The following is a 21704-nucleotide window of genomic DNA, read 5'->3' on the forward strand; positions in this document are numbered from 1 at the left end:
TACTTGTCCTTTGCTGCCTGGGTTATTTCACGGAGCATAATATCCTCCAGCTCCATCCATGTTGCTGCAAATTGTAGAATTTGTTTATTTATTATGGCTAAATAGTATTCCATTGTGTACATGTGCCACATCTTCTTTATTCATTCATCTACTGATGGATACTTAGGTTGCTTTCATATCTTAGCTATTGTAAATATTGCTGCAAAAAACATAGGGGAGCATATGTCTTTTTGAATCTGAGAAATTCTTAGGGTAAATTCCTAGGAGTGGAATTCCCAGGTCAAATGGTATTTCTATTTTTAGTTTTTTGAGGAACCTCCATATTGTTTTCCACAATGGTTGAATTAGCTTACATTCCCACCAGCAGTATAGGAGAGTTCCCTCTTCTCCACATCCTCGCCAACATTTGTTGTTCTTAGTCTTTTTGAAACTGGTGTGAGGTGATATCTCATTGTGGTTTTTATTTGCACTTCCCTGATAATTAGAGAGGTGGAGCATCTTTTCATGTGCCTGCTGGTCATCTGAATTTCTCCTTTGGAGAACTGTCTGTTCATATCCTCTGCCCATTTTTTAATAGGGTTATTTGCTTTTTGGGTGTTGAGGTGTGTGAGTTTTTTATGTATTTTGGATGTTAACCCCTTGTCAGATATGTCATTTACAAATATATTCTCCCATACTGTGGGATGCCTTTTTGTTCTCTTTGCTGTACAGAAGCTTTTAAGTTTGATGTAGTCCCATGTGTTCATTTTTGCTTTCTTTCCCTTGCTCGAGATGCATTCAGAAAAAAAAGTTGCTCATGTTTATATTCAAGAGATTTTTGCCTATGTTTTCTTCTAATAGTTTTATGGTTTCATGACTTACATTCAGATCTTTGATCCATTTTGAGTTTACTTTTGTGTATGGGGTTAGACAATAATCCAGTTTCATTCTCTTACATGTAGCTGTCCAGTTTTGCCAACACCAGTTGTTGAAGAGACTGTCATTTCTCCATTGTATGTTCATGGCTCCTTTATCATATATTAATTGACCATATATGCTTGGGTTTATATCAGGGCTCTCTAGTCTGTTTCATTGGTCTATGGTTCTGTTTTTGTGCCAGTACCAAATTGTCTTGATTACTGTGGCTTTGTAGTAGAGCTTGAAGTTGGGGAGCATAATCCCCTTGAATCATTTTAGAGAATAAATCAACTTAGAGAGTAGTCTTAGGGGCCTGAACCAATTGCCTTCCTAAAAGCATCTTCCTAAGCAAATATATTGATGATTTTTAAGTCAAGCTCACTACAATTCAACCTACTAAGAGCCACTGATATTTAATGAGGTATATCTTTCCATTATGACTTCATTCATAAGGGTCTCTAAAAAGTTTTCAACTATCAAACAAGCTAAAGCTCTGATCAAGGCTTTTCTACAGAGTGTATCAAATTATCCCTGTATGTTTCCTGTGACATAAAAGAAGACATAACTGATTTCTGAAGGAACTACCACATTTATTGCATTGATTAGGTCTCTCTCATGTGCAAATTCTCTGGTATCTCCTGAGAGTGCACATCTGGTAACACACTGTCCAACAAAGACTACATTCCTCTCAGCTAGGAACCCACTAATGTTTGATGATGGCTGGATTACAAGAGAAGGCATTTCCACAGTCACTCTTTTAATATAATTTTTCTCCTGTATAGTAACTGTGGTACATAATGAAATGTGATTCCCAAAAGAATGATTTTCCAACTTGATGGAATCTACACATCTCTCTTATATGAGTTCTCTCGTGTTTAATGAGGCATGACTTGTGGGAGAAGCCTTTCTCACAATTGCTGCATCCATAAGGTCTCTCTCTGGTATGGATTCTCTGATGTCTACTAAGTATTGACTTGGTGGAATAAACTTTCCCATATTCACTGCATTCATAGGGTTTCTCTCCTGTATGAGTTCTTTGATGTTTAATGAGACCTGACTTCTGAAAGCAGGATTTCCCACATGCATTGCATACATAGGGAGCATTTCCAGTGTGAAATCCCTGATGTGCAATGAGACATGACTTATGATTGAAGGCTTTACCATATTCATTGCATCCATACGACTGCTCTCCAGTGTGAGTTCAGTGATGTATAAGCAGATTGCCCTTCTGGATGAAGGCTTTTCCACATTTGCTGAATTTATAGGATTTCTCTCCTGTGTGAATTTTCTGATGTACAATGACCTGAGACTTCCTAGAGAAAGCTTTTTCACACTCACTGCATCCATGGGGTTTTATTCCCCTTTCAGTTAGCTGACATACAGTGAGCTCTGCTTTCCTTCAGAAGGCTTTACCACATTTGAGGCATTGATATGTTTTCTCTCCTGTATGAGTTCTCTTATGTGCGGTAAGCTAAAACTTCCTGGAGAAATTTTTCCCACATATACTGCATCCATGGGGCTTTTTTCTTATGTGAGTTCTCTAATGTTCAGTAAGCAGAGACTTTCTCATAAAGCCTTCCCCACACTGAGTACATTCATGGGATTTCTCTCCTGTATGAGTTCTCTGATTTCAGTGAGCAGAGACTTTCTGATGAAGGTTCTACCACATTCAATACATTCATATTTCTTTCCTTTGTCACTTTGATATATAACAAGATGTGAATTAGTGCTGATGGTGTTTCCATATTTACTGAATTTAATTCTAGTGTAGTATTTTTCATGTTTAGTATGAAAAAAAGATTTCTCATATCTAGTAAACTTATCAAGATTTTTCAATGCACAGTTTTTATTTTGGTTCACCAAATCTAGAGTTTAGTTCATATTTATCATGGCTTTGTCTTAAAGTAACAAAATTTCTGAGCAGATGAAAAATATTTGGAGATGAAATGTGTTTATGACATCTTTCCATATTTTTAAGCTTGTCTGAATTCCCAAGGGCCACTGCATATGATGACCTCCAATTTTAGGAAAAATATTAATTCTTTCACAATCATGTTATGGAATAAAATTTCTAAAACATTGTTTTGACAAGCTCTTTGCAATAATTTTGCTATTATATGGAAGAAACTTTAAGTGCGAATTTATGTCTTGGGCATGAGAGGAAACAATGAAATAAAGCCAGAACATATAAAACATCAGATGATACAGAATCGATGGTAGATATTTCCCAATTAGTAAAGTTTTGGCTGCCCTCCAAATAGATCCTTGAAAAATGGGGAAAGAGGATGAAGCAGAAATGATGAGATAATATCTCTTAGGGAGAGTTAAAAACAAGAAACATCATGGCTCAGGTTCAAGTCTTTATGTATTCCAATATTTAGGGTCTTAGGTGGAAATTCACAGAGAAGGAAGGCCCTTCCAGAAGGAACAGACAGTACCACATGCACAGGGAAATAATATTGCCAAAGATATTTTCTTTGAACAAATTCTGGTAAAGACAGTTCAAAAGGCGAAATTTCTTTTGCTGGTCATCCTGCTCCTGAATCAAGTCTCTTTTATTAATTCAATATACTTCTACCAAATTAATTTTCCTAAAATGCCCTTCTTTTATGTGGGGAAAATTCCTGTAGTCAATGTTCCAACTTCTTATTGAACTGAGATTATTTTCATAAATGAGAAATAAGATCATCCATGTGGATTTTAAAATTAGGGCCAAGAACCATCTAAGCCATCTGTAAGTCCAGGGAGAGGAAATCCCAGGGCAAAATACCTCTAAAACCAAAATCAGTCAAAGGGAGAAATAAAGTTTAAAACCCGTTTATTGCTTACAAACTGCAGTCCGGGGCTGTCTCTCTCTCCTGCTCTGGCAGAAGCAAAACCAGCACTCTCCCCTGACCTCTCAGGTTCAGATAGGCCCTTTGTTGCCCAGGTATTACCCACTGATATGGAGATGATCTTCTTTCCACCCCTGAGGAATGATGAAAATGCACTAAAGCCATACTTATTTCCAGCTCTGAACACCTATTGATATGCAGATGTACTGAAGCCAGGCGAGATATTCTGGAAATATTACAATTTTACCCACACCAGCACCTATGGACAGAGTGCTGCCGAACTGTCACTTTCTCCAACCAGATCCAAAATAATGGAACTACACAGACTATAATAGCTGGGGTTTTTTTCCTGTTTCATTGCCCAAATCCTCTTCTTTCCAATGATACTTTCCTGAGTTCTTTATTTATGTCTTGGCTGCCACATACCTGGCATCCATCAATTAAGGGGTCCTCATCCTGGATCAAGAAACCTGGGTTTAATCTTCCATTTATTTTAGAACCATTGATGATATCAACTAGAACCATCCAGGTGAAAGTGGACAGGGACTGTGAGTATAGTCAGAATAGGGTGAGGGCCTCTGGAAAAAGCAAGGCAAGATAATTAGAGAAGTGTAACTACATGCAAGGAAACTCCCTACCAAAACTCCATGTTAAACATTAAGCTCTAAAGTCATTCTTCAGTGAGATCAGTTAATATTTCCCAGATAAAGTAAAGTATCTCAGCATAGCCCATGTTTTTGTTACGCTAATCATTTATAATCATGTGTAAGATTCACTTTAGCATGCTAAAAGGGACTTAGTGTCTCATCAAGGACGAACATTCTAAGACCACTTTTAACAAGTCCACACCCCTAAGCCCTTTTTCACGTTCCCAAAAATCCTCAACTGCCTATAAATCCCCTAGACAATGCACCACCTCGGGCTCTCCTGTCCCCTCCTGGTGTGAGCCAGCAGCTCTGTCTTCTCATTTTACCTTTAAATAAAAGCCTCTCCCTGGCTTTCCTACCTTAAGTGTTTGCTAAGTTCATTCTTTGACTCCGCAAACAAGAACCCTGGCATCAAAAGCAGGGTTGCCTAGAATGAGAGAAAAACCAAGCAAAACCAGCTATCTCTATCATTCAGAGTAATAAGCCTGGCCAAATGTTGGTACTTCAAGATATGCCCAGTTTCCATTCTACCAGGTTCTCAATAAATAACATCAATAATGGCCTTTGATAGTTTACTGCTTTGGACCAATCTATCAAATATTCTACTTTAAACTGTATATTCCCAAATCCACACAAAGTCTCTTGGACTCCATCATCTACTTTATTCAAAACAAGATAGGTTTCTTATTTTGGGCTATTAAATGTGCACACACGCATGCATGCACACACACGCACGTGCGCATGAACGCACACACACAAACACACACAGTCTCTCTCTCGTCCATTTGCTCTTCTGCCATTCATCTACCCCAGGTCAGTAAATGGTAACTCCATTCCATAATCTGCTTAGGCCATAAAACGTCATCTTCACTCTTCTTTCTTCTCATTGACGATACCCTATCTATTTGCTAATTCTGTCACCTTAGTCTTTTACACTCATCACAAGTCTGCCTTTTTCTTGTGAACCCTACTGCTTCCACCTAAGACCAAACTAACATCATCCCTTAACTGGAGTACTGCAGTAGCGTCCTAGCCAGCCAGCCATCTGCACCCATGCCATTTACATCTCTCCTTCAGCTTGTGATTTATAATGAGTTATAAGAAATACATATTTTGTCACTAATATGACAAAATATCTATTTCCCAGGTATGTTTTGTCTTCATCTATAGTTCCTGAAAACACTGCAGGGCTTAAAAGTGAAATGGGTGTCTTGTCATGTAAATGAGACTGTTGGACCCCCACCCAAGAGCAGGCACTGGAGGTTGAATCAGCCAATGGCCAATAATTTAGTCAATCATGACAATTCAATGAAGCCCTCACAAAACACCCTGAGAAGAGCTTATCTCTCACTTGGATCCTGCTTCTCCGTCAGAGAGAGAGAATACTCGCTTGGAGAACCAGAACACCTCCACGTGCCACCGAGCCAGGCCCCAAGTTCCCTGAGGATAGAAGCTCCTTTATTTGGGACCTTGCCCTGTGTCTCTCTTCATCCGGCTGTTAACTTGTGTCCTTTATTAAAATAGTAAAGCTAAGTGTTTTGCTGAGTTCTGGGAGCCACTCTAAAAAATTAACTGAACCTAAGGGGGAGGTCGTGGGAGCCTCCAATCCATAGCCGGTAGAGGTTAGAAGCTCAGGTAACAGCTGGGGGCTTGCGACCGGCATCTGGAGTGAACAGTGGAGGCCGGTCTTGTCAGATGGAACCCCTGACCTGGGGAATTGGCTTTGTCTCCAGGCAGGAAGTATCAGAATTGAGTTCTTGGGCACCCTGCTGGTGTTTGAGAACTGCTTGGTAGTATGTGTGGCAGGAACTCCTCTCACACACACACACAGATTGGAATCAGGTCTGGGAACCTGAACGCGGTTAAACTACTTTACTGCTATGTATTATAATACTATTACTGTTGTGTATAATAGTATTGTTGTATATGAAAAACACATCACACAGTCTAAGGCTAAGCATCTTTTAAAAACCTAAGCCAGATCATGTACCTCCTTGCCCCAAACCCTTAATAGCTCTCATGTCATTATGAAAAAAGTCCCAAGTCCTTAAGATGGCCTGCAGCACCCTGCATGTCCTTTCCCTTCCCCTGTTTCTCTATCCACAGAGGCCTCCTGGATAGCCCTAAACATGCCCAGCACACCTCTCTCTCAGGAACTGCCTCTGCTAGCATGCTCTTTGCAGACCCACGTGGGGGCCATCCCTCACTTCAGCCACCTTAGCAGAGCAGAGAAGCATTTTCTGCCCACTGTGCAATCTAACATCAGGCCCTGCCTGACACTTATCATCCCCCTTTATTGTTCTTTATTGTTCTAGTTAACCACCAGAAATTTTCATATTTGTGTACCTCCCAATTAGAATACAACCTCTATGAGAATTAGAACTTAATCTCTTTTACTCTCTGCTATAGGTACAGTAATATAAAGTATACTGCATAGAAGCTCATAGTAGGCACTACAAATACCTGTTGAATCAATGAAACAATCACAGTTTGGAGGAGTCCTGACTGGTTTAAATAAAGCTGACTTCGAATTTAGAGAATGGAGAGAAGGTGCTTCATAAGCAAGGTATTTTATCTTTGAGTCTCTTGATCACAGCGGAATTTATTATATAGTCGGTAATAGGGTAATACATAGGATCATTTAGACTAGAGAAATTAAACCAAGATAACATCTAAGATAAGTTAAGAAAAATATCTGATTTAGGAAATATATGTAAAGTCAGCAAAGTATGAGTGAGTTTTATGGTTTGATTTCAGGTGGGACCTATGATTGTGAATTTTTTGTTTCGAGTGAATTCCTTTATTTCCACATAATTCATTCTGAAAATTATACTACTTACAACTCTTCCCTTACCATTTTAAGAATTTTCAGACATATGGATGACAGGGAATTACACAGTGAACAGCTATTTATCTACTCTTGGATTCTACAGTTAACATTTTGCTACATTTGCTTTATCTCATATTTACACATCCAGAATGAGGAAACAAATACATGCATGTGAAGAGACCAGGTTACCATGGGGACACAGCATCCAAGGGGGGAGCTGGATGTTAGGAAGAGACATCAGTATTACCCAATGGGGCAGGAAGGTTCACTAGTTCACAGAAAACTGATGGATTCAAAGTTCTCTTTGCAGAGAGGCAAGGGGGACTGGATTCCCAAGCAAAGGAAGAGGAGGGAACATGTGATGGTACTATGGCAGGCAGTGAAGAGAAAGACTTGAAAATTCTAAGAGAAAAAAAATCTTAGCAGAACCATCAAGATCCTAGATGATGTAAATCAGGATCAAATCTAGAGGTGAGAACACAGAGCGTCTTCCTCTAAATGATTAAGCAGTTAATATTAACATAGGAAAGTAATAACCAGGAGCTCTGTTTAGGTATCTGTAGAGACCATCAAAACTCTAGAAACTCCAAGATGAGTCACTTCAGCACTACTCCAAAGGTATGAGGCCTTCGTAAATCTAGATACTTACTTCCGTTCCCTTCTACCTAGATGCTCCTCACTGATTCACCTGGAAAACTGGCCATGGATTTTTTCCTTTCCTATCCATGGCTTTTCTCCTTACTCCAATTTGAAGATATCAATTGGTTGGGTACTTTGATACCCTATTCATGAAAAATAACAGAATATTTGGAAAAATATACTTAGGCATGAGGTCTGAACATTGTTAAATGATATCTTTTACAGATTGTACAACTTACTTTGGAAAAGAGCCTTCCCTTAGAGGAGTATGGAAATACACCCTTTGTCTGGGACCAGAAAGGAAAATAAATATTGATCACTTACAAAATTTAAGTCTTAGGTAGGAGTCAGCAAACAATGTTCCACGGCAGTAAGTAAGTATAGTTTTTGCATTTTAAGAGAGTTATGAAGATGTTGCAGAGACAGCAGGCAGCCTGTAGAGCCTACAGTATTTTCTGTCTGGCCCTTTGCAGAAAATGTTTGACAGTCTCTCACATTATTCAGCACTTCAGATACCCCCAAAATCATTCCACAGTTGAGATAGGAAAGAATACAGTTTGGGCCCCCTGAGCGAACCAGGGACGCAATCCTTACTCAGCGACAGTAGGGTGCTGCAGTTCTCCAACATCACATCCCGGTCGAGGTCGTTCTGAGCGGAGCCCAGCAGCCTCCACTCCTCCCAGGGGAATTCCACAGCTACACTGTCAAATAACAATGGTCCCTGTAGTAGTAAGTTCTTTCATCTGAGGGGATTATTATTTTGGTTTGGAAGTGATATATAGAAACCTACTCTTACCACTTCTGTTGTATAGATCTACCTATATATGTAACTCCACCACATTATGTATTGTGGTAGAAAGGGAAGTCTTACATAGACATCTTGCTACTATTCAGTCATCCATTCACTTGATAATTCAGAACATTTTCTAAAATGTAGTCATTAAAATCTCATCAACCTGAATAGATTTGCTGTCTGTGTCTATATGTGCACTGAAATACACACAGGTGGTATCAAAATGAACACTCATATTCCTGCCCTCAAGGAGCCTTCACTGTGTGCAAGTTGAACAGAAATAATAAAAGCAGAATTAAACAAAAAGACCTAAAGATGCTGAAATTGTAATAAGGTATGGTTAATATGTGGAAAGGTATAAGAGAGACTTTTAAAAAGATTAGTGGCTAATTTGAAGAAACAAAGATGAATTCTCAAAATAAAAAAGACATGCTAATTGGAATTAGGAATTCAACCTATAGAATGACAAGTTTGATGCAAATGAGAGACAATTCATGAACCAGACAACAGATATGAAGTACAAAAGACAATAGTGGAAAATACAAAAGTGTGGTTGAGAAATATGAAGAAGTGTGAGAATGCTGAATTTACTCTAACTCTTGAGAGTTTGTGGGAAGAATAGAAAAATTGAAATAAGGTAACAACCAATGTTATAAGGGCAGAGATTTTTTTTTAGAACTGATAAATGACAACAAACCTCAGAATGAGGAAACCAAAAAATTCTAAGCAGGATAAAGGAGAAGAAATCTACTCTTAGACAAGCAGAAGTAAATATGCAGAACACCAAACTCAAAGAGAAAATTTATTATAGGCTTATTTTATGGAAGGCATCTTTCAAAATTATCCAAGACAGATACCTGACAACAGAATAATAAATACAATTTATTGACAGTAGAGTTCAATAGCCACAATGGAAGCCAGAAAAAGAATGAAACAATATTTTCAAAGTGTCAAGTGAAATAACTTTTAAGAATTTTATACAAGTATTATCTTAATATTATACATGGATATTTTCCCCTATTGTTTCTAGTAAGGTTGTGGTGATTCTTCTATATTTTTCCATGTATTTAAGCAAATTATCTTTAAGTATGGAAAAATTTACCTCCTCTTTTCCAAATTTATTTCTCTTTTATCTCTTTTTTTGGTTAGTATTTCCAAACAATGTCGTGTCACTAGACATCTTGGTCTTGTTCCAGACTTTAGGTGACATACCAAAGGGGGATATGGAAATGTGTAAGGATGTTTCATATGGGGGCCTTATGGTATTATATATCTGTACTTATATATATATATATATATATATATATACACCAGTGGCTCCCAAACAGGGACACAAGGTATTATGTATCCTATAAAGCATATGACAATCCTGCAACAGGAAGAAATGTTAAGCTCAAAATGTCAATAGTACCCATAGCCTCCCTTCCATTGAAAAACACTGGCATGGTAAATTATATTGTATCCAAGAACAAAACTCAAAAATACTTAAAGGAATAAAAAAAAAATCCATCATCCAACAGTGAGAAATTTATAATTCCTCATACACAGATATGTGATATGACCAGATCATATGAAATATAACCAGATATGTGAAAAGAAAATATGACCCATTCCCACAACAAAGAATTCTTTGTCAAAAAAGTCAATAGTGTGGAGGTTGAAGAGAGAGAATCAACAGAAACCAGAATGATATACATAACAAAATTAGTAGACAAGGCCATTAAATAAAAAACTATACACACATATGTTTAAGAAGGTAGAGAAAGCATGAACATGATGATGAATAATATGGAAAATATAAAATAATCCCAATTCCAACTCCAGAAATGAAAAAAAAGAAGTCTGGGGTAAACATATACTCATTGGATGTGATTAACAGCAGATTAGACACTGCAGATGAAAAGACCAGTGAACTTGAAGATACAACAATAGAAACTATTCATTAGGAAAGAGAAAAAAGACCAAAGAGCAAAATTTTTAAAAAGCCAGAGAAAAGATTCACTGTATGCTCAACAAATTGGACAACTGTAGACTTCTGTAAACAATACAAGTCAGAAGATAATGGAAAAACATCTTTACACAGCTGAAAAAAGAAAACTTCCAACCTAGAATTCTACACCCAATAAAAATATCTTTCAAAAATGAAGGCAAAACTGTATTTAATGTAAGTAAAAAAGGCAGAAAAAAAATTGAAGGCAAAACAAAACCTCTTTCAGATGCGCAAAAGCTAAAGGAATTCATCAGCAGCAGACATGTGCTAGCAAAATGTTAAAGGACATCCTTCAGATGGAAATCTAGATCTACCTGAATGAATGAAGGGCTGCAGAAATGAAAAATAGGATAAATATAAAATGTTTTATTTTTTATATACCATTAGATGACAACTGATTATTTAAAACAACAAGAATAATGTACTGTGGGATTTCTAAAATACGAAGAAGTAAAATGAAAATAATATATGTTGATATATATCCATAAATATATATATGTCTATAAAATATAGACAGAGAAGAAATTGAAGCACACTTTTGTAAAGTTCTTATACTATGAATGAAGTGGCATATTACTTGTAGACCATGATAAGTTAACTATAAAATCAACCACACAAAAAAACTAACATGTATCGCCAGTAAGCCAACAATGAAGATAAAAGAAAATAAAAATATTAATTAATACAAAAGAAGGCAGAAAAAGAGAAAGCAGGAAACAAAGATAGCTTTGACAAGTAGAAAGCAAATAGCAAGTTAGCAGATCTGAATCCCTTTATATTTATTGAGATTGGTTTTATGGCTCAGAAATGTGGTCTATCTTGGTAAATATTTTGTGCCCAGAAAAAAGAAGAACATGCAGAAACGAACAGCTTACGAGCACACTAATAATAACCACCTAGAAAATGTCTTACAAAAAACAGATAAAGATTAATATCCCTGAAACCTATATATATTTTTTGAGACTGGAAAAAAACAAATCAGCACAAAGGATTTGATTATTCAGAAAATGCAAACTGTTAATAAATACATTAAAGTATGTTCAACATCACCAGTAATAATGCAACTGAAAATAACAGTGTAGGTAAAATTGTAGTATTTCCAGAATATCTTGCCTGGCTTTAGTGCAAATGCGTATCAGTGGGCATTCAGGGGTGGAGAGAGGTATGGCTTTAGTGCATTTGCATCATTCCTTGGGAGGCGGGTAGAGAGAAGTTCATCTCCATATCGGTGGGTAATTACCTGGGCAACGGAGGGCTTATCTGCACCTGAGAGGGGAGGGGGAGGGGCTGGTTTTGTTTCTGCCGAGCAAGAGAGAAGGGCCTGGACTGCAGTTTTCCTCTCTCTGTACCTACTAATTAAAAGTAGTAAAACTAATTCTGACAGCACTTATAAAGTGACAGACACTATATTCTAAGATATATTTTATATATGTCTGTACTAATATATACATACCAGGGCTCTCAAACAGAGATGGCTTGACATATGGCAATGTCTGCAAACCTTTTCGGTGTCACAGCTGGTGGGAGGTGCTCCTGATAACTAATGTGTGGCGACCACAGACACTGCTCAACACCCTATGCTGCACAGGATGCCCACAGTGTCCACCAAAAGGACAACAAAGAATTCTTTTGTCAAAAGAGTCAATAGTGCTGATGTTGAAAAACTCTGATATGTATTACTTTATCTAATCTTCACAATAATCCTCTCATGTAAATTCTCCTGTAATCCCCATTTTTCATATTAAGACAGGACCACAGCAGGATTGACTAGAAGATCGAGTAGGTAACCATGGGCCAAGACAAAATATGAGTGAGGAAATATGGCCATACAGCTCAAACACTAGGTTCTACAACCTTCAAAATTGATAGCTTTTATCTTTCATATTTGTAAGATTTAAAAGCTAATATATTAAATAATGGCAAGGATGTAGGAAAAACAGGGACTTTCTTAAATCGGATGGAGTGTTGAAGACTTTTAGAAAGGCAATTATGTAGTGACCACAGCAAATTTAAGTCCAGGTATCATTTGACTCAGATTTCACTTTTAGGAATCTAACCTAAAAACCTTCACACATATTCAGAAATATGTATTTTAAAGAAATATCATGGCTTCATTGTTCACAACAGAAACAGGAAACTTAAACCATTAGAATGTACTTTTCCATAAATTAAGGCATATCCATGCTAAGAAATATCACACAATCCCTAAATGCAATGAAGTAGATCCATGTACATTCAATGGAAAGTTCTATAGGGCAGGTTGCTATAGAATAAACCAAGCAGTGATTATGTTTATTATGATCTTAATGGAAAAATATTTTCAGAGTGTGTGTGTGTGTAATGTGTATGTATAAACATGTGCATATAAATGTTAATAAAACCAGAGTAAACCATTAACAATTACTTTCTCTCCTAGGAGATGAGTACAGTGTGAAAGGGCAAATTTCTTCTTTTTTGCTCTGTTTATTTCTATTCTGTTTCTCTGTATTTCACAAATGGCTTGTATATTATTCATTTATAGGTTCAATAAATGGTTTATCTTGGCCTGTGTGGTAGTCATACAGGTATACAAATGTATAAAAATTCACTTTATATATGTTACACTCCAGTATGAAAGTATTAATGTGTGTGCAACACACACACACACATGAGCAGGAAAAAGAGAAACAGCCACAGGAAATTTCTTACATACACCAGAAAGCTGCTCTTAGGGCCACTGTCCACTGTAGGAAGGGCCATCAAGAATTTATTACAACTTCAGTGTCAGGAAATATTTACTTATCTGAGGAAATGATCTACTCTCTCTGTAAAAATAATGCAAATCATGAAACATTTTGTGTCTCTCTTGTTGGAACTGGCTGCCAAAAATATTGGATATAATCTGGTAGCTCAACCTGTCGGCCTCTTCCCTGTCTCCGACCCGCAGACAAAGGAGGCGACATGATGACATATCGAAGACCTGAGTGGGCCAGCCAGGGTACTCGAGGCACACCTGCTCAAGAGGGGTGCTGGAAAGGCACCTCTCATATTTATTGATCAGCCATCACGTTCCTGAGTGGGTTAACAAGTTTCTAGACACAATGATTAACATGCTTTACTCCAGGAACGTAATTGCCCCCAGGTCACTGGGGCAAGTCGTCCCTGGCACCAGGCAATGAGGGGGTAGAGATAACAAGAAACAGATCTCACTTTAGATTTAGCGAGCTGCGGCATGCACCACAGATAACAAGGAAGGCAAACAATTCCCATAGAAACAGAATCATCTATGGATGGCAACCCACACAACCTAAATTAACCATTTTACTATTCTGATTTTTAAAATTCTGAGCAGATTCTATGACCTGCACTTATTTCCAAATTTGCCTTGATTGTGACATTATGGTTATTTACTTTTCTTCAGATTCAGGCTTTTATCAATGTATATTTTTCCCAATGATCAAATAAATTTTTTAAGTCTCCACAAATACAGCAAGAAAAAAAGGGGGAAATAAATAAATATGTAAAGCTCACCTGGACCTTGTTGGTCATTTTCTTCTGTTCTTAGAAAATGGCCAGTTACTGGGATCATTCTTTTTACTCTTCTAGATTGTCACTCCAATTCTGGTCAAAGATCTCACATGTCAAATTAATAGTATCCCCACAAATGATGCTCTCCTGGTCCTGGAACTTCCTTCCCATGACCCTAAGGACTCGAAAACAAATTCACTTTAAATGATATATTCCTTTGGGCCACACACCTTGTCAATGTTGCTATAGGTGCTGGGATAGGCAGAATCATCCCCCTCCAACCCCCGCCGGTTGCCCCAAAGATACCTATATTCTAATCTCCAGAAAACGGAATAAATTACTCCCCTTGAGTGTGGATGGGATCTGTGCCTCACTTCTAGCTAGCAGAACACACCAGAGGTGAAGTGATCTCACTCCTGTAAGTATGCTGCATTATCTAAGATGATGTCTTAAGACCGCACTGTGATTCGCTCTTGCTGGACTTGGGGAAACAAACACCCATGATGGGAAGTTTATGGAGAAAGCAACACAGTCCTCCCACACACACTCCAACCAATTCTCGAACACCAGCAGGGCAGCCGAGAATTCAACTCAATTCTAACACTACCTGCCTGGAGACAGGCCCAGATTCCCCAGGTGAAGGTCTCAGTCTTACAAGACTGCCCTCCAACCTGCATTCCAGAAGCTGGTGGCAAGCCCCAGGCTGTTACCTGTGCCTCTGACCTACCGGCTACAGATTGGAGGTTCCCATGACCTCCCCCTTAGGTTTGATTAATTTGATACAGCGGCTCACAGAACTCAGGAAAACACATTTACCAGTTTAAGAAAGGATACATGTTAACAGCCAGATGAAGAGATACATAAGGCAAGATCCCAAATAAAGGTGCCTCTATCTTCGTGGAGCTTAGGGCCTGGCTCTGTGGCACGCAGAAACACTCTGGTTGCCAAAGCAGAGAAGGTCTCTCTGGCAGAGAAGCAGGATCCAAGAGAGCAATAACCTCTTCTCAGGGGGTTTTGTAAGGCTTCATTGCATAGTCATGATTGACTAAATTATTGGCTATTGGCTGATTCAACCTCAAGTCCCAGCCCTTGGGTGTCTCTTATTGACATGACAAAACACCTATTTCACCTTTAAGACTGCAGTGTTTCAGGAACTGTGGATGAAGACCAATATACCTGGGAAATGTATATATTTGGTCATATGATCAGATACATATTTCTTATGCCTCATTATACTGCAGTCCACCCCCTGGTCTTCAAGCACAGATTCCTTACAGCAAAATGATCATGCCCGCCACAACACTTACGTCTGGTATAGCATCTATACAACAGATAGAACAATAGTACCAAGGCAAATAGGCCTAACATTTGGAGAAGCCAGTAGGGGGTGGGGACAGATTTAAACACACAACTCATTTGTCCTATAAAGTCATCACAAACATTTTTTTTTTTTACAAACATTTTTATACTGGCCCAGTTTGTCAACATATCGTATGACCAGAGTTTCTCCCAGAGCGATGTAACTCCAGTTTGCAGGCTGTCATTCAACCTTGTCAGGTTCCAGAAGCAGAGGTGGTCTTGGCAAACATAGAGCTTCACCCTTCAGGGCATCTGGCATGCTTATGCTAAGGGATATTATTCTCTTGCTCTGAGCCTCCCTTGAGGTATTAATAAATGTTGGATTTATTTCATTGCATGATCCATTTATTCATCCGTTTACCCTCAACTATAATTTCTCCTTCCCTCCATGTGTCATTTATCTCTACCCAGACTTTTCCACTTGTGGAAGGGATATTAGGTTCAGCTACTTTGCTGGTCCAGATTGCTGGCAGCAATACTAGTCTAGCAAATGCCTCCCCCTCATATATACTTTTACATACATTAGTTAATTTCACGAACTCCTTTGGAAAGACTAGTTCAAGGTGTGCAGCGTTAGCTTTAGAGAAAGGGGTTCTCCGGCCGGGGCAAGTTTTCTATGCATTCGTGGAAACCGAATATAAAGGCAAGAAGTTGGCGAGAAAGGAGGTTACCACGTCTATTCTCACGGTGGTCACAGGCAGCTCAGTACACGCAGCCAGCTCAAATGCGCTCCCCAGGCCAGCTACGGGTTCTGCTCCCCAGCACGAGCGTCATCCTCTATGCAGCAGGTCTCAGTCTCTCCTTGCTCTCTGCTCCCACGTTCAGGCTTAATTCTCCAGGGGCATCGGGACTCCATGGCAGTCTCCTCACTCCCCCAGATCCCCCAATTCCCTGCTCCCATGCTCCGGGATCAACTCTGTGGGCGGGTCTCTGGTGACTGGGGGACACCAAGAACACACGCACAGCAGAGAATAGGTGTTTCCTCACTAACCCTCCCCTGGGCAGGTACTCCCATGACCAGCAGCTCTGTTGTGGTTAAACATCCCATAAATGTGCCATCAGCCTTATTATATACACAATGGGCACTATTAAGACCAGGCAGGAATCCTGGTCAGAAAGTTTCATTTCCTCCACAGCAACTAAGGGAAAAACGACTATTAAAAGGACAGGCTTGTTCATAACACTGGAATTATTTGTGATTAATAAAACTGGTCAACTAGAAAATGTAAAGGAATCCATTGAGACTTTGACTTTCAATAATACTAAGCAATCAAATTACTTTTCTGCAGTACAAAACTGAGAAGGTAATTTAAAAAAATACATATAATTGCAAAGAAGTATAAACTACCTAGGGATAAGAATAATCAGAAATGTCTGAGATGCATGAAAAAAGGCACAATAAATGTTGGAGGTGGCTGGAGACTGTGGAAAAGCAGAGAATTATAATGTTTCAGAAAAGTATAAATATATAAATCAAGCCTATCCAAATCAATGCATACATTCAATGCGACTCTAGTAACATTGCCACCGGTTCACCCGCTTGATGTAATGCTATGAAGAAAGTCCGTAATCATGTTAGACTGGGAAAATGTTTATAATTAGAAGTTGTGATAAAATCAAATGATATTGGTGTTATACAGAGCATTTTAAATGTGAACGTAGCACAAAATTAAACACAGACACAGGTTTAGGGCAATGGTGTTTTTACTTGTGTACAATGATCCCGAAAGGAAAGATCCAAGAACACCGTAAACTTGGAGGCAAGAAGAAAAAAACACATCTTTTATGACACATCACTAGATCACATGTAACTACTCTTAGATAATGACAAGAGTGTTTAGGTGGCAAGACAAGAGTTTTAAATTAGATTTTCAGGAAAGTAAGGAGTTGGAGGAAGGAACTGGATTTGGATCAGCTGCTGCAAATGTATCAAGTCCGCTCCCAGGAGTCAACTTAAAACAGCCTCTCCCTGCCTCCTCTGCAGCGACCCGTCTCCAAGGCCCCAGCCTCCGGCCTCTCCACAGACATGTACTGGCCTCCCTTCCCACCAAACAACAAACAAAACTGACCCCAGCATTAGCCTGAATTCAGAAGCAGAAGCCCTCGTTGGCCGACACGGCCCGCCCCAGGCGTCCTCACGTCCAGGCCCCACAGGGACCGCGAACCTGGACAAGACACGGCGCTCTGACGTCCACCCACCACCGCAGTTCTTATCGCTGGGCCACGCGCCCACTCACACCGACAGACCCTGACGGTCGGGCTGTCAGCCGTTAGTCTCTCCGTACGCTTGTAACGACACTGGCGGCCAAAGGGCCGATCACTGAAGACAAGACTCCGCGGTGACCGAACCGAAAGAAACCCCCAGAGCGGCGCCTCGCGGGCCTCACGGGCCCCGCTGACGCTGAGCTTCAAGGACCGCTGGGGCTGCCAGAGGCCGTACTCACTTCCAAAGCGACGCCCGGTCCGGGGCTCCCTGGCGGTCGCGAGGGACGCTCCGGGTGTGACCGGGAGCCCGCCTTACGCGCGCGGCGGGCCTGGCCGGGCTGTGACGCAACGTGGCCACGCCCCCTGGGCGACCCAGGCCTCGGCGGCCCGGATGGGGGCTGCGGCTCAGCTCGCGGAAGGGAAACCAGTCGCTCTCGCGCCCGTCCTTCCTTGCCCGCCAACGCCTCCTCGCCCTCGGCCAGCAGCGCTGTGCGGGACGCTCGGAGGCCCGAGCCTATCCGAGGCCTACGTGTTCGCGAGCCGTATTCGGCCTTCTGGGCAAGACGGGAAGATGGCAGCGCCCGCGGGCCTGTAGGGGGCGCACCCTGGGGGGCGGCCATCCTCCCGGGGGTACAGCGCGGGGAGACAGAGAGGTCCTCAGGGCGAAAGCCAGCAGGAGCCTCTGGATGGCCCAGGAAGTTCGTGCCGTCAGGCCCGGACACAACACGGGAGACCGCGTCCTGGAGAGATGTGGAGACGCGGAGGGCGGCTGGGAATGAGTAAGGCCGGTCGGCCTGCGGTTGGACACAGGCCTGTTAAAAGGACGGAGCTCTGTGAATCCGACGCCCAGGGGGGCCTGGAAGGTGGCTTCCTCCAGTCAGAAGGGGAGAGGAGTGAGGCTGCGAATGTATGAAGGTTTGCTGCCCAAAACAAAGGCCATTTCAGAGTGGTGAAATGAAGTATTTTATTATCTTGTCTGGCATCATTCCTAAATTAACACAAGAAATATTAGCTATTATTTTAGGCTAAGAAGGTGCGCTAGTAGAGAATAATGTGTTTTTTTTGGTATCATTAATATACAATTACATGAGCAACACTGTGGTTAATAGATTCCCCCCTTATCAAGTCCCCACCAGGTACCCCATTAGTCACTGCCCATCAGCATACCAAGATGTTATAAAGTCACTACTTGTCTTCTCCGTTATACTGCCTTCCCCGTGCCCCCCTACATTGTGTGCTAATTGTAATGCCCCGTTTTCCCCCTTATCCCGCCCTTCCCACCCACCCTCCCCAGTCCCTTTCCAACTGTTAGCCCATTCTTGGGTTCGGTGAGTCTGCTGCTGTTTTGTTCCTTCAGTTTTTGCTTTGTTCTTATACTCCACAGAGGAGTGAAATCTTTTGATACTTGTCTTTCTCTGCCTGGCTTATTTCACTGAGCATTATACCCTCTAGCTCCATCCATGTTGTTGCAAATGGTAGGATTTGTTTTCTTCTTGTGGCTGAATAATATTGCATTGTGTATATGTACCATATCTTCTCTATCCATTCATCTACTGATTAGGTTGCTTTCATTTCTTGGCTATTGTAAATAGTGCTGCAATAAAATAGGGGTGCATATATCTTTTTGAAACTGGGCTCCTGCATTCTTAGGGTAAATTCCTAGAAGTGAAATTCCTGCATCAAATGGTATTTCTATTTTTAGTTTTTTGAGGAAACTCCATACTGCTTTCCACAATGGTTGAACTATCTTACTTTCCCACCAGCAGTGTAGGAGGGTTCCCCTCTGTACATCCTTTTTAGAAGACAACTTAGATTATACAACTTCAAGTTTGCATTTTAGTTGATCTAGAAATTCCAATGCTAAGAATTTTTTAACTTTTAAAAAAGTCAAAAAATTTTTTTCATATTAACCACAGAAATTTTAGTAACTTTTTAAAAAATTGTGAATAACCTGAGTGTACATCAGCAGGTGAACAGTTTGGTAAATTAAACACACCCCTTCAACAGACTAGTCTTATAGTCATTAAGAGGTTTTACTGGTATTTTTTAAAAAATGACTTAAAGGATGAAATATTTATCACCAGAACACTATTTACAATATGATTCTCTTATGGCTAAAATTCATGAACATAGACATTTTAAGATTGGGGATGGATTACATAAAACCTATAATTTGATTGTATTTGGGGTCTCTACTTCAGTGTTGGCTCAAATTCCATCTACCCAGAAAAGCCTTACCTTGGGAAGGGGGAAATTGCCCTCATTACTACATACACATTACTGTAAATTACTAGGGCTTATTTATTTTTCTTTGGATTTACCATTCCCTGGTATTTTATAGTCCATTTACTGTCTCCATTACTAGATTAGTCTCCATTGCTAGATTATAAAGTCTATAAATGCTGCTCCTTTGGCTGTTTTGCTCACTGGTGTATCCTCAGTATGTAATACAGTGCCTTGCACAGTGACGGTGTTTTAAAATATATCTGGAGGAGTTAATTACCCAGACACAAGATTTCAACCAAGTTCTGAGAGAGCCACAGCATGGCAAATTTCCATTTCTCTTCCTATAATTAGGACTCACTGTTGGTAACCTGGATATTATATCCTCATGGAATAACAGGAAAGAACTAAAGGAGATAAAGGAGAAGGTGAACACCCCACTCGCAGGACAGTAGGAAGGAATGAAGGACACAGCAAAAGTCACGTGTCTCAATTCAGCAGGTCACCAAGGACCCAGGATCTTTAAATGGCAGACTCATTTAGGTAATAAGCCTGTGGACAAATTTAAGGATTCATCTCCAAAACATCCCAAAAAGATCTCGCCTCCTCCCGCTTCCTATACGGTCCACCATCTAGACTGAGGTTCTCATCTTGGTTTTTCCTCTGCTTGTTCCAGGAATGATTTTCCTTTTTTGCTTTGTCCCTTTATAATAAGTTACTAAGTCTCTATGATCCTAAATGAAAACAGTTTGAAGTAACAACTGGCTCTTTAGAACCGTTTCCCTTCAATGACAAAATATACTTTGATTAGCCCACTAGCTCATTTACTCACTCTCCAAATCTATATATAATTAGGGTTTTCCCTATGTACTGAACTTTTATAAAATCATGGAAACCAGCACTCTCCAAAATAACTTTCTGGTATAATGGAAATGATAGATTTCTCATTGTCTCACCACTTTGCTCAGTGTCTGTGCTGTCCACTTGTATAGTCACTAGTCACATATGACTGTTCAGCACTTGAAATGTGGCTAGTGCAGGCTAAGGAACTGATTTTCATTGTATTGGTCTTCAGTTTTTTTTCTACATTAAAATTTAAGTAAAGGCACTAAAAATTGAAAAAAAAATGTACAATTTTGTGGAGATGAGATGTTTTAAAAATACCTTATGTTCTATGGTGCTTAATTACCATTAAGAAGAGTCCTTCCCCAGTCCCCCCAAATAATATACTCATTCAATAATAAATTGCCATATTCCCTTGAACCAATTACTTCAAGTCCATTTCACATAAAACAGATATTTACATCCTCTCACTTTTTTGGAACCCTGGTCAGTGATGACCTGTGACTCTCTGAGGAAGGATTCTTGACTGAATGAAGTTTCTGGTGTTTCTTGAGGACTGACTTCCCTTGAAATGATTTCCCACACTCACTGCATCCATAGGTACTCTCTCCCTTATGAGTTTTCTGATGTGTAACTAGCTGTGCTTTCCAAATAAAGCTGAAATGTAGAGTCACCACTTAAAAGATAACTGGACTAACTCAATGCACTCTCCACATCACAGGCTTTTCCTGTTTTGATAACCAGTATATCCTCAGCTCATGGAACAGAACCAAGTGCAAAGTATCTGACAAATACTGAACAAATGAGTTGACATAATCCAGTGCTATTTCATTAAGTCCCTCTGCATAATACAATCTTCTAAAAGTTTATGGTAGGCATCCCAGTTTCCAATTAATCTGTCACCTGGACCTGGGGAAACTGAAGTAATTTATACATA

General features: G+C 39.9%; 1 pseudogene; it reads right to left on the minus strand.

Moving 5' to 3' along the window:
* Positions 1–130: 130 nt before the first annotated feature.
* LOC130682300 (zinc finger protein 350-like) lies at positions 131–21365 on the minus strand (annotated as a pseudogene).
* Between the last annotated feature and the right edge of the window lie 339 nt (positions 21366–21704).

The sequence above is a fragment of the Manis pentadactyla genome (genome assembly GCF_030020395.1).
Source record: "Manis pentadactyla isolate mManPen7 chromosome 15 unlocalized genomic scaffold, mManPen7.hap1 SUPER_15_unloc_1, whole genome shotgun sequence".
Taxonomy (NCBI): domain Eukaryota; kingdom Metazoa; phylum Chordata; class Mammalia; order Pholidota; family Manidae; genus Manis; species Manis pentadactyla.